Genomic DNA, 22,182 nt, shown 5'->3' with positions numbered 1-22,182 from the left:
AGTCTAATCTTGGATAATAGACATTAAAAAAAGAGTGCAGGAGGGATAATACTACAGATCCAGCCAGCTACCCCTCTACTACAATTGTGAATTTTACTTGCTCTAAAATAGCACTTTATGTAGGACAGCAGTGCAGTACTGGAGCAGGTACCCAAAGAAGTTACGGAATCTATTGCTAGAGGACTGGCCAGACAAAAACTTCACTGACCTGATCTTGTGCTAGTGATAATCTTGCTTTGAGCAGGAGTTTGAACTAGAAACCTTCAGAGCTCCAACCAGCATTTCTATGACCTGTGATTTTAAGTACTGAAATTAAGCTAAGTATTCAGTTAATCAAAACATTTATATTTACCATTTTCTTTTACTATCTGTGTAGACTGACAGTCTCTATGAATGGCTTCTACCTCTGAAATCTACTCTATCTTCTCAATGCAGGTTTCTAAAATACTCTATAGGTAGCAAAAGGGAAAGACCTTTATGAAGGTAAGTATACAAAAATTGAGATTATTTCAATTTATATTGCCTTTTCCTAATACTTTAAGAGCTAACAAGCAGATAATGGGCATCCTACTTGTCCTTGCCATTGCCCAAGCTAACCTGCATTCACCTGCTCCCCTAATACCTAGTTATCAGATAGCTTAATACTTATGGGAGCCCATCCCAAAAGTGTTCTTGAGGAAAGGGACACTGAACAGAGCACTGCAAGAGGCCTAGCTGAATATACCTTCAGCGAGGACGTGGTGCAGAAGTAATGCTCAGTACATGAATGTGCAAGAGAGAGTCTAATTCAGTGAGGACCTCAGGCCTGAGAATAGGAGGAATACCAACAGAAAACAAAAAGAACTGGGTCACAGATAGAACAAAATGCATAAAGGCAGACACGCTGCAAGATATTACTAACACTTACAGAATATGCCCTTGTAGTGGATCTCCTTTCACTCTGCAATTGAGGAAGCATTAGCTATTTCTGATTTAATACGCAAGTGAAGATTAGGACAATGATGTAGGAAAGTGAGAATTACTGAAGTGTTCTGAATGCTCAGGAGATTTCCTGAAGAGGTCATCATTTTCCAGGCCATGGAGGCCTATGCAAGCATCTACAAACTAGGTTATTTAATTGTTTGGTCAATGCATCAGCTTGGCCCAGGTGGCAAGGCCACAATCTATTACCCATTAAGGCCAATAGAATGATTTCTGTTAACAACCATGAGCTTTGGTTCTTTTCTTACAGCTCAAAGATTTCCATCAAGGTGATTTTATTAACATAGCAATAACTTAAAGCATCTGAGTTGTCCCACTGAAGTCAATGCAACTGATTACTTAGATCCCTGAACTGACTCATACAGGAACTGAGGACTGAAGCTCTGAGCATGTTAGGCATTGAAATAAGACCTTTCTTTTAAATAGTGCTCTTTAACAGTTGTGAAAATATCATCCTAGTACAGCTTAAATTGCTTTGTTGTCTAAAATATCCAGCAAAGTTTATTCTGAGCGTTTCCTATAAGTGCTATTCTTTTTTCACAGCAGACTACACAAGTTCTCTGACACTCCATTTGGTTACAGCAAGCTGTGAATTTATCTGTGCATTTGCTTAACAAATATTAAATTATACATATCTCTAAATACCACATCACTTATACCCAGTGGTTCCACAGGTCATGAGCAGGAAATTATTTTGATTTTTTTAGCCATCAGATGCACTGGTTCTTCCATAATGATAGACTAGTCCATAGATATATCTAATGTTCAAGTTGCTAATGTCAGGAGCAGAAAAATTACACAGCATATTTTGCAGAGCCCTGTCAAAAAGATTTAAACCAGTTTTTCACAATAGTAGATTAATGTGTTTAGAAGGTTCAAAACAGTAATCTTCTTATCAGTATCTACTGTTGAAAAAAAAAGAGCTGTTACATTACAAGAGCTGATACTATTTCAGGTATTATTTTGTATACTCTACTAGTTTAGAATGTTTATATCACCTTTTAAAGAGTAAATCACACAAACTAGTTGATTAAGACTATCTTCCATTTCCAAATCAGAAAGGGTATCACTAGTCTCATTTTGATTAAATGGATTTAGATCTTTATGCACATAAACTATAAAGCAGAAACATAAGAATACCTATTAAATTTTGTGGTAAAATCTATTACAAATTGACACTACATGATAAACGAACTTTAACTGTAGTGGAAGCAGAGTCTTTGCAGCAGCAATCAAAAACAAGAGAACTAGCCGTTACTTTCACAAAACAAACAAACCAACAAACTTTCCTGATTAGATAACAGTTCCTAGGGTTATTTTGCTGTTATTTTTAAAAAGTAGAGCAAAAACTGCCTGTTTACAAAAAATCAGTCTTATCCAAGTAAAAGACTATGGTAGAAATTAAACAGCTTTAAAACACTAAAAGATAAATGAACTGGTAATTCCTTGACCACTGGAATTGATATATCCCATTTTCCTCCAGATCGGTATTTTATTTCCCTACTTCATTTGCAGTCCTCCCTACCGTCCACAGTCCCCCAGTCCACAAAGTCATTTACATGTTATCACAACGGTATCTCATACTACAATTATTTCTATGCAGAACAGGATAATAATCAAGTATGCATAATAAGACTGTGCTCTAATCACGGATAAAGGCTGTCCAGACTCAGTAACAAAAATTCAGAAAGTTGATCACACATGCACCTGAACAGAATATTCCTTCAGCCAGTTACGTTTCTGCAGTAACAGTAACTGGGAATTGCATATTGTAACACATTTAATGTAATACACATTAAAAGTGGCCATAATAACAATGGCCTCTTCAGCTCAACACAAAAATTTCTGAACAAAAATACTAATAAAATAATTTAAAGAGTCAGAAAGATATTTTTTAAAGCACAACACATTTTCTTACCTAGTTGAACATGGTTTGTCACTATTAATGAAAACACTTCCTTCCGATCTTCCCACCTGAGAAGCTGCATTCCCAAACAGTACAGTAAGACTTAACTTTTTAATATCAGGTTAATACCTCTGTAAACTCTGGTAACAAGAACTAGCATAGCTATGACTCTAGTGTACAGAAAGCATCTGGATTCTTAGAGTTGCTATCAAATGCATGCTCTCAAATACTCCAAGTAAGAATTACATGGCTCTTCTTTACTCTGGCTTTTCAAAGCTTTTGCATAAAATACTGAATCTTTCCCATTTTTAAAAAGCAGGCATTTCATAAACCCTAAAACTTTCCCCCTTAAAGTCAAAATGAGGTCTTCTGCTAACTTCAGTGGAACAACATCAAACTCAAGTCTTAAAAGTTAGACTAGATATTTGCTAAAATATTTAAGTTGCTTGACTAATTCATAATCAATCCTAAATAATGGCCTGATTTTAAATGATTATTCTCATCCACAATTTACTCCAGAACAGCAACAGTGGTATTACAAACCTGTGGGAAAACAGGCCATTTTTTTAGAAGCCTAAATAAAGAGATCCTGCACTGATCATCTGTGGAAGTCAACACATGCAGCTTGTTAAGCCCTTTGATTTTGATAGCATTTCACAAGAGCAAAGGACCTGGCCTGTGTGCTTCCTAATGTAAAACTGGAAATCTCTCATACCTAATTCAGGAATCCAAGTTTATGCTGGCTACAGTAATCAGGACTCAGTAAAAATTATATTTCAGTGATGTGTGTTTGCAGAAACGGAACAAAGTTTAAGTATGTACTCAATCTTCTACTTGTTTAACAAGTGGGCTTAGCCTGAAAAATGGGCCTTTCCAATATGCAGTATTATAAATGTCACAGTAACAAACAAGAATAATCCTACTTACTAGGAGAAAACCAGTTCTTATATATAAAGTATTTCTTTGTGGAGAAAATGTTAGAACTAGTTCTTACTCCTAGGGAACTGGAGAGTATATGAACAGACCACTGCAGCACATTTTAATACAATTTTTAGGATATTTTTCTATATTCATTTATCTCTACTGGCAACTAATCCTATGACAAGTTACTTGTAGAGCACCAATGGTCCTAAGTAGATACATTATCCTCTTTTGCAAAGTTTTGTACATAGGCAGATTAAGTTGCATTTCCTTCTCAAAATAAAAACAGTCCAATCTGAAATATGGCAGAAGCAGCATGTCTTAAAAAATTGAGAGAAATGATGGGGAGGGAATCAACAACAAGATCATGCTATTATGCAAGGTAACATCAGGTTATATGGGGGTTAAATATCTTCAAGACTGAGGATTCCAAATTTGCATTTATTTTTACACTTTATCCAGAAATCTGTTATTGCCAACAGAGTTCAGACTAGCTACCATCATCGGTTGGCTCAAATGGAACTTCACACCCTCATAAAAATTTTAAGGGCTTACAGTCCTCTTGCCTGGGTAGAGACACGTCTACTGAAATCAGTAAAATTAAACTCAAGTAAAAGTTGTTAGACGTAAAAGGAGATTCATTCTATTTCTTTAGACTTTAGCCATCCACACTCTCCTCCAACCTCAGTTTGCTTCCAGTACGGAAAACAGGCATCTGGTTCTGATAAATAGAACAAATGTGCCTATGAGGCCTCCCACACACTGTAGGTGGATGCTGGAACTATGTGGATGTATGTACTCATGAGCTTTATGCCTCATTATTGTTCCTTTAATCTTTTTATTAATTTAACTAGGCAACTTCATCTCATATTTTTGGCACATGTTCAAAACACTTACACTTTCTTCAATTAAATGTACAGTAAACCAGACCTGCATACATAGCTAATTTGTATACCAGGCTTGACCCACTTAAATGGCATCAGCTCACTAGTTTTCCTTGTTTCAGTACAGCTAGAACCAACCAGGAATGACACTGGAAAGATAAAACCTAACTACAGAATCTAAACAGATACTCATTATGCATGTATTTAAATATGAGTGATGCCTACTTAAGGAATGAGCTGAGAAGTTAAATTCCTCCATAGGCTTGTTATTTGCCATGAAGAAAAAAAAATCAGTGTAGAACTCAAGAAGAGCTAATGGCTGTATCAGAAGCATATCTACCTTCTGGGAGATTAACCCTTTGCGTAAAGCATGTGATGGCAAGCTCCAGCCATCTTTCTCCCATTCATTTTAAACCAGTTTTATAGAAGCATATATCATCACTGAATATTCCGCTTATGCTAGCAATGTGTCTAGTTTACATCTCAGGAGCAAGGACATATGAACAAGGCAGTAATGTAAGTTAAAATAAACTGATTCATGGGCCAAAAATGTAGCTGTCACGATCCCCTCTGCAACTTTGTAAAATTACTATACCCCCCCTATATTCTTGAAGGGCCCACAGCCTTAAAAGTCATAAGGTCATGCACATGTCAATAATGTGCAACAGTCTGCCCTCATTCATGCCTTTCTGCATTCACCATTGGTGTCACTTACCTCCTACTGGACTGTAGCACCATTGCAGTATTTCAAAACTCACCTTTTCCAGTTCTTCACAAGCCTGAACAGGGCACACAAGGACTCCTTCTTCCTTAGCCATCCTACCTGAACACATTTTGGCAAGTTCATCTTCAGACATATCTCTGTTCTGTTTCAATACTACAATGCCCTCACTTTTTACTGTAGTTATTACTACACAATCTGAAGTATCTGTTACTTCGATCTGTTGGTGTCCATTTCATGACCAATCATCCAACCATCACATCAGATGACAGCATAGATACCAATGAGCAGATCAGGACTTTTTCTTTCTCCCAATAAAAAAGGATTATGTTGCTTGCCTGAAAATATTTTTTTTTCTGAAATACCGGCTCATCTTCAGCTCCAGACCTTTTCCTTCCACTTTCTGAACAGATGGCCCCATCTGTTTAAGAGAGAAACTCTGCCCCCCATTTCCAAATTGGTCTTACATATATGAACATCAGGTTTAATGAGAATAAAGCAAAAGAAAAATTATCAACACAGTTTCATGGCATATAAGCATAACAGCATAATAGAAAAAGAATAGGCTCATCACTAAAAGAGCTGAATTGATGTAGTTGTGTGAGCTGTACTCATCTTCTTACAGAGTTTCACCACTCATCCAAAACCTAAAGAAGCAAGGGTATTTTCATTAGGCATCATCATGGAACATGTCATAGCAAAAGGCATGGAGGTGTGTATGTGATTGTTCATACTTACTGTTTCTTGAATGGGTATTACTTATTTTTTAGCACTTTTGTGATGACCTGGAAAAATCTGACTCTCTTTGAGTTTTCTCCTATATCTTATGACTGGACTTCACAGCATCCTTACATGAAACATTTGCAGTAAGATTTATCATGGAATATATTGGTTAAAAATACTAGCAGCTTAATGGGTTTTGCCAGAAGATAATGAAATAGCAACTATACTCTACAGCATAAACCCCCTTCCACATATCAGCAGAACTTGAAAGGATGGTGTTTTGGCTTCACTCAGCACTGGAAAAATGTCAGCTGCAGGACTGTGTTCAGTCTAGGGAACTGCACTTTTCGGAAGTTGTGTATGAACTGGAAAAGGTACAGCATGAAACAATAAGAATAATCAGAAATCTAAATAGCATGATCTGTGAAGAAAGAGTGAGAATGTTTACTCTAAGGAAGAGTGAAGGTGAAATCTGAAAACAATCTACAGATAAGCTGACAGTGCAAAAATAGAGGTAATAATCTGTCCTCCATGTATCTGGCAGGCAGGAAAAGAAACAATTACTTTAAACTTCAGGAGCACAGATTAGGAAATATGAGGCATATGAGGAATATTAAATATGAGGAAAATCACCAAACATTTGGGAAAACTTTCTAACAGCAAGGACAGGTTAAGGTCTGAAACCAACCGCTTCAAAGGCATCATCAGAGGTCCTTAAAAACAGGTTAAACAAACATCTGTCAGGAATGACATGTTATTAACCATGCTTTGCCCTGTCTCCTATGATTCTTTCGCTTACTCTGCTATTAAATTGCAAAAACTCAAGACATCTTTTTACCACTGAAAAATATGAGAAAAGGTGATAATTAGAGAAGTAGATTTATTCAGCAGCAGTTTTAGGAGCCAGGAGTTCACATGGTATAAATTAATGGAGCGCAGAATGTATAAGCGGGTTGGCACTTCAATAAAAAAATAAACAAACAAAAAAAAACCCCAGACTTCTGACAAAGTCCCTTTCAAATGCCAATAAAGAAGCAGCGTACTACACATGCGAGCTACAAAGTATTGTCATAAATCAAAGTTGGCTAAGACACAAAAACAAAGAAGCAGACCACTTATTAGTGGTCTGTTTTCTTTACAGAAAAGGTTAGCTGATCACTATAAATTCAAGCTGTTTGTTTTTAATGTAACTAAAAAAATGGAAAGAAGGGTGAGTATTAGGCAAGAAAAAAATGCAGGTGTTTGAAAGTTATTTAGGGTGGTCAGGTCTAGACAGGACTGTGAAAAGTTTACAAGAGAAACCTAGGTAATCACCAAAATGGCAAATGAAACTCAATGTTAGTACATACAGAACAACCAACCCTGGACAGAAAAAAAAGAAAGAGGATACTTTCATCAGCCTAAATTAACTGTGTGAACTTGTGAGAAGAGTCTGGTATCACTGTAGAAAACTCATTAAAGACCTCAGCTCAATGCTGAGCTGTGGTTAAAAAGCAGACATGATGTTTTTAAGGATAAGAAATAAGATGGTGAATAATGCAGAAACTATTGTAATGCCATGATATAAATCAGTGGTGGAGCCTCATCTGGAATGCTGTATGTGCTTCTGATGACCCCATCTCAAAAGGATATTGCAGAACTAGGCAAGATTCTGAGAAAAGCAATGCAAATGATCAAAGGGCTGGAAAGCCTCATGTGCAATAATCAGAAAGGATGAAAAAAATTACTTAATTTCTGAAAGGAACAGACTGTCAATGACAAGTGTGCACTAAAATGAAGTATGGAGAAAGCAAATAAACGTTTTCCATCTCCCTGCCTCATGCCACAAGGACAAGGTCATAAATTGACATGAAAACATTACAAATTTAAACATGATAAAAGGAAATGCTTCATCTAACACATGATTAATCTGTACAAAGCACTGTCACAAATGCCATTGAAAGCCAACTATTTACAGCCATTCATTCCATTTTTAAATATTATGACATAATTAAAAAGAAATTAGAAGAAACAAGAGTGCTAGAAAATTTGGAAGGACCAGTAAACCTACTAGAGATAAGGAACAAACCAAATCTAGGAAGCAGATTACCCACTGCTTTACCAGCAGTTTCTTGCACTTCCTTAGCTACCTGGTGATGGCCAGAATTGACAGCATCATACTGAACTAGACCAACCACAAAACTGCTCTTACTCTGGCCACATATCTGTTTTTGTGAGTGAAAGAAGCCGTGTGCATTGTGTACCTGCAAGACTCCTTGGAATCACAGTAAAGAGACAGTTAAGAGAGAAGCTATTAGGAAATGGAATATCACCACTGCAAACAAACAGTGAAAAGCAGTTTATAAGAGATTATCGAAATCACTTTATCAAAGTTGAAATTATGAACAACAGCAATGCTAAACCACAGCTGCTGATCAGGGAAAGGAAGGGGATGACCTGGACAAAAATATAGAAACTAAGTTAACAGGAAAAAAGGTAGCTCTACCAATGCAAAGATGCAAATAAGCAATTGGCAAAGGTTAAGTGTAGGTAAGAAACCCCATTTGAGGCCTCTCACAGTATTAATGAACCTCTTCAAAGGGGTACCTTTGAAAAAGTAATAAACTGAGTTTTGTTGTTGAGACTCTCTTTTAGTCTGCATCACAGCACAGGCCTCAGAAAGGATACACTCATGAGCTTTAAAGTTGAGTTAAACGTGTTAGAAACAGCCAGGAATAGGAAGGACTTCAGTCCAGAAAGCTACTCTAAGAATGATTGTAGTTTGAGGCCCCACAAATACATTTAGGAAACTAACTTACATTTCAGTGTGTGTATCTGAAGGACTAAAAGAGTTTTAGGCACCACTCACACAGTGGCCTATACTTTGTAATGGCAGAATGAGATATAACTCTCATCTTCCACCATGAGCAATCTCAGATTTAAACAAGTCCCAAGGGAGATTTTCAAGGGCACTAAGGGGAGTTAGATGCTTAGCTCCCGGTGATTTTCAGTATAATTTGGTAACTGCCAATGTGCCTTTGCAGATCTCCTCTTGATGGGACCAATGCTTCTTGGCTAGGTATGTGTATATATATTAGCAAATTAAATATGGCCAGAACAGATTTCTGACACTGAGGCCAGTTGTCAAAGGACTGACTGGATCTCTACCACTAAACTCACCTTTATTTGCAAAACAGAGAGAGTACATCTAAACTGCCTCCTGGAATGGTCGTCATCCAGTGTTAACCCCCAAATCCTGCCCAAGAATTGCTTGGGAAAGTAGTAACTGGCCTAGGCCAGCAGTGCAGCGGAGGCTGTCCTGAAAATGTAGTAGTAGAGACAACAGAGTTTAATGCCCGGGTGCATTCCCTCGTACTGCTTGCTAGCACACAGTAACTTTTTGACCCTTACCTCTGATTACTAGCCTCTGGCTTACCTTTTACTCAGCTTTTGTTGGTATTTTTTTTTCTTTACGTCAGAGGGAACATCAAATAAAATACAATGAATTTTTTTTTAATTCCTGTCATTACAAGAGCCCCAAAAGGACAGATCTTTTTCTGTCTTGCACAAAATCTTATTTCCCTTCTGATGCACTTAGTAGGTCACACAAAATGAAACGCCTGTGACACTCAGGTGACGTCAGAGCCAGTATATGGCAATAATGTAAAAGCCATATATGGACAAGGAGGCAGACTGCCACCTTCTACTGCGCAAGGACTTATGGCAACATCATCCTGCGGGATTCGCATGACTAAAATTAGGCAAAAATATTCTAATTGAAAGAAAGGCAAGGCACTCTATACGCAGTAGCCAGAGGCAACTCCAGATGTGTCAATTCAGCTGTGTAAAGAATGTGCCAGTCTCACTGCTGGAACAGTTGCTGCACTTAATATACTGAACTAGTCATTAAAAATGCGGGGGAGTAACATGAAAGGGTGAGGCATATGGCATGCAGTGTGCTACCACAGCATACCAGATAATACTGTGCATTAGAAAATTCATTTACAATTTCACTGCTGACAAGTGCAGCTGCTGCCAATTAACCTCTCTCTCCACCTCACCTTCTGTTTCAAGGTAAGTTCCAGACCCTAATGAATCAATGGGAAATTTGCCATAAAAGTTAGTAAGAACATGATTTAGTTCTCAGTCTTCAGGATTCTGCAAGTGTTTACATTCCCCCAATTCAGATAGGAATCATTATTATGTATTTTAATATATACTACAAATTAATGTCCTTTTTTTTTTTTTTTTTTTTTTTTGATTAGTTTGGAATAGTAAAGTCTGGAAAATATTCCACCTTGCAGATTATTATCAGATCCAAACAAGCAGGGTAGGTGTTTAACAGGCACAGCTCCCATTTAGGAGAATTCCTCACCTCTCTCTTCAGTCCTCCTCCAAGCTTCGTGTGAGCAGACCACCCAGTGAAGTGAACAAAGTGGAGCACAAACATCAGCCAACACAGTTACTGGAGGTCTGTGAGGCACTAGTTTAAAACTGACACCAGAGGTGAAAGATTTGCTCAGTGCCATGACAAATGTGTTGTGATGGTTAAGGGCCTAATCCTGCTCCACAAATGTCAGTGCAAACTTTTACATCTATGTCCGTTGTCACAAGATTTGACCCTGGATTAACAGGAAGGTCCCACCACTTTCTTTAAAGGAAAATGGGAAATATTTTTAATTCATATATCACAACATTACTGGTCTAAGGGATTCAAATAGGTAAGTCCCAAAACCATATGAAAACAATACTATTCCTTTCCAGAGGGGCTGTAAAGTTTGCTCTTCCATACATAGATTGCTTATGTTGGTGATTCATTACTATTGATATCCAGGAGCTACATGTACAATTTAAAGTATTCTAAAGCAACAATAGATCACCTTGGTCCATTACACAAGAAAGTAGGTCTTAGCTCACCCAGACAAAAGGGAGAGAGATCATGCAGAAACCTGCTTCTGTTTTGAGGCTGCTTGAAAGAATATTGTGTTATGCATGCAAAGGATCTGGGTGAATGAACTCTAAAGAAATTGCTGATACTGTACAAACAGAATTCCTGACATGAACAGGTGAGCACAATATGAAGCTGCACAGAATTAATTCTAACTTAAATAATATACCTCTCTATCTGGGACAGGTTAGTTTTGCCAGGACAGAATGTTAAAATACTCCCTTTGAACAAATTCCAACCCATCTGACTACTTCAGAGCCCACCTTTACAACACATCCTCAGACTGCATAGTTCCATTGATGGCAATCGTACTATCCATGCACTATGGTATTATCCACTATGGAATGGTATGACTCAGTTTGGTCTGTACTTTTTATTACATTTAACCATAAACCTTACTCATAGAAATACAATTGCATGAGCTTTGACTTCTTAAACAGAAAACAAAAGTGCCTATTGTATTGCATTTACTATGTAAAAGACCACAGGAAATCTACCCACTTGAAGGTGACTTTCAGCAACTCCACACTTCTTCATATTGTAAGACATATTTTTAATTAATTTCCTGTGTGAGCTTCTGCTATTGCAGGGACTTGCTAAGTGCTGATACTCAAAACCAATCGGCCTTGTGAGTGAAAAGCCCCTGTTTTTTTTGTTTTTGTTTTGTTTTGTTTTTAAACAGTCCATAGGTCCTGGGCACATTCTCTGAGCAGGACTGAATTTCAGAACATAGCCTTGTATAGGCAAAACAAATTCTGAGTCCACCTTTTTGGCTGTCATGAATTAAAAAAACATCTTTGGTTTTTATGTGCAAGTTCCGAGTAAAGTTCTGAAAAAATCTTATTCTAATGAATTACTTAGTCTGGTGACTCTGTAAATGGCTATACATTTCCACAGTCACAGTTCCCTCAGCACAAGACCAAATTCAACTACATCTGCAGGAAGACTGACACAAAGACTGTTTTGGTGAGGAGAGGTTGATCAGAGAGCAGATTTGAGGGTACAATGCACTCTACAAAATGCAGAATTACAGAGCCTGTGTGATCTACTGCTTCAGTGTATAAATGAAGGTAAGAGGAAGGATGGAGGAGAAAGTCGAACATAGTTCTATAGCATCAACCTAGTAGGCCACACAAGTATGTGCTAAACAAGGTAATGAGCAACTCTGGTGATGTGAAGGATGCAAACAGCAGCTGTGTTTGTTGAATCAAGCCCTAGAAATGGATATTGTCATTTGTTTTGTTCACAAGAAACATTTCCTATAAAAGGAAAATGGAACAAACAGCAAACTTGTCTGAGTCAAGTGCAAAGTCTGCCAAATAAAGGCTGTACAAGCATCAGGTATACAATCTTAATTTTGCAGAAGTTCTCCAAAATGAAACACTAATGAAACTATGCTAATGAAAAACATTCATCCAAATAAATGGGACCATCAAAACACATTGATATTACTTATATTAGACTAACTCTTCCTTTATTGCATCAAATTCTTTTAGAAAGGGAACACTCACCCTCAATCCAAGCCATTAAAAGAAATTAAAAAATTAAAGCAACACCACTGTCAAGTGAAACAGTAATTTTCCAGTCACAACACTTAGCCTAAAAATGGAACATTAAAAGTGAAAAAAAATCCCCTCTATTTATAAATATATTCAATGATTTGTAAAATCTGTGACTGCTAATAATGTCAACAGCTGCAAAAGGCATTTACCCAGTATATAGAGAATTATGACCAATACCCTAATCATCACTAAGCCCATCAAAGGCATCCAAGGAAATTAATCATATAATTTAAGCTGGAGGTGACTGTCAACAGTTTATTTCTAAAATAAATAAATAAATAAATTTATCCTATGTAGCAATTTCCATATTTATCATGTGCTAGAATGGTTTATAAACAAGAGAAGTATATATCAAGAATGTTGCTATACAGCTTGAAAAGGATGAAATATATCTCTGGAATGAGGTCCAGAGCCAGACTAAACAGTTATCTTTATGTTCCACTTAAGCCTTTGTGCTGATCTCCAGTAAAATTCATTCATAAGAAGAATTTTAAGCTGTTTTTATTCTAAGAGCGACTTCTGTTCCAAGAGGATGCTGATGTTGAAATCTTGGTCCCACCACAATTATCATTTGCAGTTGCTGTTGACTTCAGTAGAACCAGACTTTCATACAAATCTTTTTGAAAATATTTTTAATTGATAGCAGAAAGATACCACAGATAATGGCTGCTAATAAATCACAGAAATGAGAATTTCAATAACCTAGACTTTGAAAATGTACTTGTAGCCTCATGATTATAATGCAGCAAGAAAACATCCTCTGAACTACATTTTTTTTGTGTCTTGAGATGAAAATATCAGTTGCTTGGAATGACTATCTTATATTTTAATGACCATATATACAAATTTCATAAAGCACAAAATAATGATATGACCTGTGATTTAATTAACTAGTTTCTTAAAAGGCATAAAATAAAGCAGATAGGTAATCTGCTACCAAAGAAAACAGCTTAAAAAATTCCAAAGAACCAGATTTTGCTATTCCTTCTCCCACAGAACAGCCTCTTACACATTTTAGTCCTGTTTGAATCAATGCTACCTCACACACGTGAAGCAATTCAGCTTAAATAGCAATGGCAAACTAACCCAAAGACTTTACAGCAGTTGATATCGAACAAGATGAACAAGAACTCAGCTCTTGTAGATAAGTTGCTGAACATGTGCTTTTGCAGGGCCAGCATAACTCTGTGAAGAGTTTGAACAAGAAAGATTTGAATCAGCATTACTATATGCAGGACAGACATTAAGGATCTTGTGTTTTGATATTACAATAATGTTTTGGTGAAGTGTGCTTAATAGCACACGACACTGGAAACAAAAACTAAGAACAAATCGTCCCTTTGTGTCTTGGCACAGTCTAACCTGTATTGTATCACTACAATTATTTTAACCTCACATAGTCATTTTCCATTATTTCATTTTATTGCCCAGTGCTTCATTGAAGTCTCTTTGTTCTTTAGTACAGCAAAAATTGGAAGTTTTATAGTAGCTCTCTTCAGGCCAAAAGCATGCTTCTTTAAGCCTCTTTTTTTCTTTAGTTTGTTTCTCCAAAATGAGCAGTGGAAAACAAGAGCCAAAGCATACAGAAAATTTACCTCAATGGTAAAAAAAAGAAAAAAACATCTGGCCAGAAGATGTGCCCATAGGAAAAGTTCCCCATTCTATGCCCTTTTTGTTCTTTGGAATAGGCTTGCAAGTTAAAGTTGAAACTCAATGCCAGTTGTTGATTAATGAATAATATCTTTATAGTTCCCACAATATAAAAAAGCCAGGTCCTCTTATAAGGCAATACTGTATAAAAAGTACTGTTTTATTCACAGTGACTGAGGCACTGTCTTCTTTCTAAGGTGAATAAAAAAGAAGTAGAGTTGAGGGTTTTTTCATTGAAAAAAAGGTTGATGTCTACAAACCCTCCTCAGAAAAACTCACATTACAGAAAAATAACCCCCCCCCCCCAATATTTCATTCTATTTTCTTCCCATATTTTGCAGATTTGTAAAGGCTGCTGAGGAAAAGTTAAATTAAAAAAAATACCCAGTTGGGAAATGAAACCGAGGTCAGCAGAAAAACAACAATATACACATACAAAAAGAGGCTGAAGGAAAAAGAGGAACTATAGAATAGAAATAAATGAAACAGAGAAAGACTTATTAAAGAAAAGAAGAAAAATTGAGGCAGCTAGCTATTTGAGATGAGACAGAAAATACTTTGTATAAGAAAAACATTGTGTAATGTTTTCTCCATTAAACCCAAAGATTGTAATACTGAAGGCATTGCATTCAACTTTAATACTTTAAAGGCATGGATTATGAGCCCACTATGAAAACACTTACTCTGACACAATTTTTCTAGCTGTTCATTTCATGGTCTTATTCACATGGGTAGCAGTTTGTAGGATCAAACCCATTCTCCAGAGTTTCCTTGGAAGGAAAACTAATAAAATTATAATTAATTTTATTGAACATGAATTTTTAAAAGATAAATCAAATTATGTAAACATTGAAACGAATCCAGTAAACTTCCATAAATATAGTGCTTTCAGATGATTCCAACAAGTTTAGTCTTGCAACTAAATGAAATCTAAGGGGTTACTCTATAGAATAAGGTAGTTCAAGTGATATTCATCAGCAGGTAGGACAGTAAAAACAGATTCATATTTTACTCAGTCCAAGTGTATTCCCTGTGACTGTAGCCACACAGCCCTAGTGCTTGTTGTGTGAATAGTATCTTTCCAGCCAAGAGAGGTTGGCAGAATTACTGTGTAACTGATTATAAAATAGAAACGTTGAAACTGATCCTTCATAAAAAATTTCCAAATGCAGAATAAGAAGCCCCCCCAAAACTAAGCAGAGGATACATTTTTTCTACACTCTTTTTTTTAACAATTGGTTCTTCATATAATAACAGTGCATTTATAAAATGTCATGGAAATTGATTTTCAAACTAATGCTGTTTTCTTACAGGTGTTCATTATAGCAGGTCCTCTCTTACAAAATAACATAGATTAAAATACAGAATTTGTGAGCAGGATTCATCACACTTGATTTTGTCACATAAGAATAAAGCATATTGTCCCAGTAAGTTACTGAGTTTCCCTTTGTGGTCAGCAGAGATAGACAGGCACCCTCAGACAATTCTACGCGCTCTCAGACAAGACATCTACAGCACTGGAAGTGCACTAAACTGCAGGTTGCTGCTGAAAGGAACTATCCTGTCTTCTCTCAGCTACACATTCCTACAGGCTGTCTTGGGCTGACAGGGTACACATTTGATAAGCCAGATCAGGGAACAGATTCAGGTGAAAATTAACCCAAAGAACTCCAGATAAGTCTCTTCCAGCAACATGACACTCAATATAGTTCACCAAACACCTACAAAGAAAACTGTACATAGAGAAACAAAGCCTGCATCTAGCTTAATCTAAAATCTGTCGTCTACAACAGGAGGCACTTCCAGAGCACCCTTCTGATTAACCTAGACAACCACATAAAATTAGGCACGTTTTAGACAGTTAAATCTGGATAAGGTGAAACATACTTAAATGTTGATAGTTTCCCTATAGTCTATAGAGTATGGTTATGAGATTTTTCCCCTGGTGCTTGTGAAGAAAGTTTTTTCTTACTTAGCATTCAGGTGCTTGTGCAAAACTTCTTTCCAGTAAAGACGCAAACCACAAAGCAGGCCTCTAAAAATACGATTCTTTTGTCCGTGCCTTTATTTCATCAGTGCAGTCAGCTAGGTTCAACTTTAAAATTTCAGAAATTAAAATCAACATCTGCTTTACATACAATTGAACTCCACCTTCGAAAGTTTTCCAGTAACAATTTAAGAAGTCTTATGTGACTTCTGCAGAATTGATAGTTACAGAATCTGGGAGCTTCTGAAAAAAGCAAGCAAGGATTACTGTATAGAATTTCTAAAACCCTGATGAGTTTTTCTACAATTTTTTTTGGTGAAACTTTATTTGTATTTGTATTATGATTAGATCATAAAGTTGAAAACCCTGAAGGCTGTTCCTGCAGAATTTATAATCACCATAAGACAATCTTTATAGATTAGAATATGTTTAGCAAATAACTCCATACCTTTGGAACAAATGAAAACATTATACATCAGAAAACACTGAAAAAAGCTGGTACGTCACTTTTTTCAATTCCTACACTACATCTTTTGAGAACTGATATTCCAGGTAGTGTTAGACTATTAAAAAGTTAAACTCTTCCCTTTAAAAAAAATTGAAACATGCCCTATTTCAGATGAAAGCATAGACTTTGCTTTTTTAAGTCTGAAGATACAAAAAAAAAAAAAACTTCATTCTCATTCCAACTACTCAATAGAATTTTAAAGTTCAATTATTTTTGTGCCACTTATCATTTTTGTAAGACTTGCAGACATTTTATAAAGTTAAGAACACAGCATCAGACATCCCCAAAATTTCTGTATATGGTCAGTCTGCATTGCTGCAAACCAAACTGTACACATGACACAGTTCCTTACATGAATATATCTGATAAATTGGTATGTGGTTCATTGCTGTAAGAATAAGGCCAATTGTTCACATGGTAACATCTGCACTCTGAGCTATTTTGGTATCTCTCCAGCAGGCATCTCCCACTTTGAATCCGTTCCCACCAGCCCATCTAGCAACACAAACATTAGATTACTTCTGTATCCTAGGCTCAGCTTAGGGTGTGTTACCATAGCTTGTGCCATAGTAACTCCACATGCTACCAAATGAACTCATGATACTCAACCTAGTCTCCTCACTCTTCAAGCAGAAGAAAAGCTAAAGAAAGCCCCAAAACCACAAAAAACAGCAGTCTATTTGAGGAAATCAGTATGATGGTGGCTGAGAAGACACAGAAAACATGCCACACAAGGCCATATTAAAGCCAAGGACATATAGGTTGCTTTCAAGAGGACAAAGTACAAAAATGAGGCCTACAATCACACTAAAGGACCACAAGACCACAATGCACCAAGCCTGACTTTGGCAAAAGGCTCTTGAATTGTTTTATAGGCAGACTTCAGCACCCATTTCCTGCCCTCACTGCCCATTTGCCACCCCAAGAAGTCTCCATCTGCCAGAAAACATACAAGTTACTGGTATTATCTGCTATGACATATATCTGAAACGTACTTCTACTCGTGGGTCTCAGTATTGCTGTTTTATACAGTCGTGCTTTTTCCAATTCAGTCAGCTCCAATTCACATGCTCAACACAGTATAGTCCATGAAACAACTAGCATGCCTATACTGCAACACTCAGCTGCGAGCCTCAGCTCTCCCTCTTCTCGTTTCTCCTGCTGAGATGTGTCCAACATTCTGTGCTTAAAATGACAATCCCACCTCAGTCTGTTTGTTTGTTTTCACTTCTGCTCCAAGATGATGTCCATTGCCCTCACCACAGACGAGCTACATGCTCATCTGCTAACTATGCTTGATTTTAAAAGAAATACTTTATCCAAAAAATGTGATTACTGAGAGTTGATAATTGTACAGTTCCATTAGAGTACCTACCTCGTGCCTTTAATTCATGTCAGAAATCAATTCATGGCACAAAAAACCTTAGCGAGGCATCCTTTTTTATTTGTTCAAGTCTCATTCAGGACGGTTTAACTTTGTAAAAAAACATAGCGCTTTTCAAATAGAGGCTGCATTGCTTCTGTAAACATTGTATGCATAGGAAATGTTTATATTAGCAAGTAGTGCAGCAATAGGAGCAGATTTGTATTTGCACACCTGGAAAAGGAAAAACAAACAAAAAGCACTACTTATTTTTCCTGTTTTATAGGGGCAGGAGAATGGAGATCCAGACCAACAGGGATACCAGCACTAAGGTCCTCAGACAAACCCAAGGGGAGTTTGTGTTCATGGGAGCCTCTGAGAAATGACGACATGTCACCAAAAAGACAAACAGAAAAAAAGGAAGGCATTTCTCAGAAGCAAAAGGACAAAGGAACTAGTGGGAGGACCTTGCGATTACTAGGGAAATGGTGGCACAAGTATTCCAGTGACTCAAGAAAGAAATAGGGAAATGCTGGACTTAACAACGGGGAAACATTCCTGGAAAGCAAAACTGAGGCTATCTAAAAGAGAAAGACATATCAAATACACATCTCTCTTCCATTGCATCACTGAAAGGCCATATGGAAAAGAAGTAATGAAGGCTTCTTCAGTCTGTTATCCTGAGATAAAAATTATCAATACTACAGACTCCTACCATACAGACCAACAATACAGATCTGTAAGGATCTGCATGGAATCATTAGCAGGGTGAAAAGGTCCATATTGGACCCCGTTCTGCAATGAAATCGCTATGAGGACAAAAGTCTGCCTTTAAAAAGATGATTGCTTTAGTCATCAGTGGAAATCAACTACACAAAAGTTTCTGAAATGTAGACTTCAGCAGTAAACTGATGGAAAACCTCTATTAAATTTTTCTAAAGATTTGAGCTGACTTTTAGCAAAAAGAAAATATTCAGTCATCATAAAGGCTCAAGAGCAAGCTGAAGAACAATTAAACAGCAAGGGTACGGGCATATACTTTCACTGAAACTATACCTTCCACTAAGGTCTGAGCTCCCTTCCTAAAAACTAGCAGCAGTTTAATGTCTTTCAGTGTGTTTTTAAAAATAGTTCACTGAGGCTTAAAGCTGGCAAAAACTTAGAGTTCAGTAGCCCTCCAATCTTGAGGAAAAAAACTTTGCAAGTAATCTGCTGAGTGTATTATGTCTACTGGAAATAGAGCTGTTCAGTCATTCATTTCCCTAAACTGTTCATCTGCTGTCAGTCTAAATCTCTTGTGCAATATTTGAGGCTTCCAGTTACTGTAACAGCAATGTTACTTTCAGAAGGCTTTCCCTTCCTCTTAAAGACTGAAATTTATTTTGCAATTCAGTTCATTTTATTTATAAATATTTAATTTTCATTTGCCTCCTTAAAATCTGTTCTAAGTGGATAGTAACATTAATTTGTTATGAAGTGTATTTATCTTTCTGTACCTCATTAATGCTCAAGAGTTCTGTTGCCTCTACTAAGCATACTGCTAAACAATTTTCTGGGGGCCAAATTCAAGCATGTGGAAGAAACGAAGCATACATTTAGGATGCAGTTTTTCTTTCATACCCCTCTGGTAACATCCTCAAAGCCCACTGGAGTTCTAGAAATGGCACTAGGGCCAGAGACCCAAAGACAGAAGATATGGTCTGGAGTGCTTTTAACTCCCCAGTTCCCTATATGAATTATCGCAGCAGTCTTTCCACAAGCAACCTGAAGTGGAAATTCCAAGGGTTATAAACACACATTCAACATGAGAAAAAGGATGAAGAAATGTTAAAATAAAACAAACAAGAAAATCTGAGTTAAGGCTTGTAGTAGTTTTTAGCTAGTATCATTTTATATTAGGTTTGATCACTGTTCAGATCACAGACATAAGAGAGAATTAAATAAATCAGACATTTCGCATCAAATTTGAGGCTGCTTGAAAAAGAAAGGATCTGTGACTTACAAATTAATGAAGCTGTAGGAATATATTGGAAAAATTACAAATTGATACTGAGAAAGTAAAAATAACAAGAAGTAAAGAATGAAATGAAGACTATGCAACAAGTTTTAAGACAAAAAAAATTCAAATGCCTAACATACAGCTTGTCAATGAAGGAGTAAGTGACACAGAAATAACAGAACATTTAGCTCATCTATGCATCTCATCATGACAATGGCTGATCATATTTTCAATGTATCTTCAACTAAACTAACCACACTTAAATATTCTGATAGCATAAATATACAGAAAACATTGGCCAGGAAAAGCATAGCATGATTTCAATCTGTTGTGACTTAGATGAAGCAATACAAATTCATACTAAAAGAAGGTCACAGATAGTGGAAGTTTATTTGTCATTTTAAAGCATTCATGATGCCACTATCTTAGCTGGCTATCAAACACTCTATGATCTCTTCCCTGTTAGGGGGAAATTAGACAGAAGTTAGTAACTGGGCAATTCCAAGCATACCTGTATATTTTCTTTTGTCTAAGATCAGCATCACAACTACTTTACTTTGTATCATTAAGTTCACAAAGGGAATTAAATTGTGTCGTTATTACTAAATAATTTGGGAGCTGGAAAGTAACATAATTTAGAATCAGTTAATTTTGTTTCAAATGATATCAGAAATCACTGCAATGCTAAACACCTTGAGTGCATAATTGAGTACATCGATCTGAATGAAAACCATACATTATTATTGTCAGCTTAATGCAACTTAGAAAAGATGAAATAAACTGCAAAGATTTAACAAAAGTATTAAAAGAATAATTTCTTCTTCTTCTGTCTCCACACAGATAAAAGAGATAGATCATGTGTGCTACAGCTAATTGAAAATGTATTACGCTCTTAAATCAATAGGACCGATATAGTCAAAACTACCTCTACTGACACTCTTGAAATGTCATAACATCCCTTTTCTTTAAAATGGACTGATACTAGTATCTATGTGCACTTTAGATAAACTAGAATTTTGAAAAGTTCATGTTGGTCTCCTATAATAAAACCTGCAGTTCTTCATGTCACTAAAACATCTACTAATCTGCCACACTAATATTTCAAACATATAATCAGGTTTCTGCATACCACTAGAGCTAACTTTAGACTGGGTTTTGTAGTTTATAAAAGATTAGGTAGTGCTCTAACACACTCTCCTCCTATTCCCAGACAAAACAGAATGCTTAGAACTGCCAGTAAGGTACTACAATAACAACAGATGCACTTTTTCAAACACAGTTCACTACATGTGCCTCCAGGTTTTCAGTTTCCTGAATAGGAACTGCTCCAAAAATTGATGCCTACAACATCAGTTTCTGTATTAACAATTTCTAGACACTAGATATTTACAAAAATCACATTTTATTACAGAACTTTCTGGGTTCTAAGGGTGTTAGCTAACTGAGTCATCTTTACTAAACACATTATTCAGTTAGCAAAGCTTTGTGACAGTGAAAGCAAACTACCACAGCCAGATTAGTCTTCTTGACTAATTCTGGGTTCTACTAAAAAATGTGGGTTGCAGAGAAGTGTTAACCTTAACAGCCAGCGCAATTTTTAAGATTGAGGTCATGTCCATATGCTTAATACAATACAACTACAATCATATCATATTATAGTTTGAAAATATAATTCAGTACCATCACAGTTTCTTCTGAATCAGTAGTAAAAGTGAAACAATGTATATTATTATCTTGATGGTCTTCATTAATTTTAAAAAATAAAACAAAGTCCCATAATCTGCACAGTTCCCAAACTTTTTAAGAGTTCAGATCACTGGTAAAAGTGCAACTGGCAGGGATCATTTCTACTATTTAAATCTATAAATTTGTGTAAAATATTAGATGAGCCATTAATCTCTCAAAGGATGACTACCCAGTAAAACATTCAACAAAAACTAGAGTAAGAACTGAGGTAAATAGACGGATCCGTTTCTGCAGCAAAGAAACAGTGAACAGAAAGAACACTGTTCTTTCTACTATCACTGTCACATGTTAGTCAAGCTGGTTG

At 36.4% G+C, this 22,182-nt stretch overlaps 1 long non-coding RNA gene across 1 annotated transcript in view; it reads right to left on the bottom strand.

The window, feature by feature from the left end:
* Positions 1 to 22,182, bottom strand: part of LOC135324494 (uncharacterized) — a 106,839-nt gene that overhangs the window by 83,880 nt on the left and 777 nt on the right. The window lies entirely within an intron of this gene.

Source organism: Dromaius novaehollandiae, chromosome W (assembly GCF_036370855.1).
Source record: "Dromaius novaehollandiae isolate bDroNov1 chromosome W, bDroNov1.hap1, whole genome shotgun sequence".
Lineage (NCBI taxonomy): Eukaryota > Metazoa > Chordata > Aves > Casuariiformes > Dromaiidae > Dromaius > Dromaius novaehollandiae.
The sequence above is the reverse complement of the archived record's forward strand: the minus strand, read 5'-3'. Positions and strand labels throughout refer to the sequence as shown.